This window comes from Danio rerio, chromosome 9 (genome assembly GCF_052040795.2).
Source record: "Danio rerio strain M-AB ecotype USA chromosome 9, GRCz13ab, whole genome shotgun sequence".
NCBI classification, from domain to species: domain Eukaryota; kingdom Metazoa; phylum Chordata; class Actinopteri; order Cypriniformes; family Danionidae; genus Danio; species Danio rerio.
This window is the reverse complement of record NC_141029.1, coordinates 40,217,386-40,218,381: the sequence shown is the minus strand read 5'-3', so window position 1 is coordinate 40,218,381 and position 996 is coordinate 40,217,386.

Sequence of the window (996 nt, the reverse complement as noted above, 5' to 3'; positions counted from 1 at the left end):
AGAGTCACAGTCCGGGGCTGCTTCCACTGTGATGCAGAGCCAGCCTCCTTCCTACACCCCTTCCTTTGACACATTCCTTCCTGGACACTCCCACTTTCGCCTTCTTTCTCCTGCCTTATTAGGAGCAACCCCTCTGTTTTCTGCTCCTGTTAAATTCACACAGACTATTTTAAATAATTCTACAATAAATGCAATAATATACAGTTGAAGTCAGAATTTTTAGCCCACCTGTATTTTTCCTCCAATTTCTGTTTAACGAGAACAAGATTTTTTTCAACACATTTCTAAATATAATAGTTTTATTTACTCATTTCTAATAGCTGATTACGTTTATCTTTGCCATGATGACAGTACTTAATATTTAACTAGATATTTTTCAAGATAGTTCAGCTTTATGTGCAATTTAAAAGCTTAACTAGGTTAATTAGTCAAGTTATGGTAATTAGGCAAATCCTTGTATAAAGATGGTTTGTTCTGTAGACAATTTAAACAAATATTACTTAAGAGGACTAATAATATTGACCTTAAAATAGTAAAAACAAATTTTAACTGCTTTCATTTTAGCCAAAATAAAATAAACATGAGTTTCTACAGAAGAAAAAATATTATAGGAAATACTGTAAATACTTGCTCTGTTAAACATTATTTAAGAAATATTTGAAAAAGAAAAAACATTCACAGGAGGGACAATAATTCTGACTTCAACTGTATATTTATGAATGATAAACTTTTATTTTAGATTATATAAATTGTACACATACAAGAACATGTAGTTAAAGTCATAATTATTTGCTCTCGTGTGGAATTTTTAGCGTTTCAAATATTTCCTAGTTGAGCAAGGACATTTTCACGTTTTCTTCTAATATTTTCTTTTCTCTGTAAGTCAGCATTAAAAAAAAACTGTTTTGAATTTTGTTAAATATAATTTAGGGTCAATATTAGCCTCTTAAAAAGTTATTTTTTCCAATGCAAACTCTATTTTACAAACTGTTATAC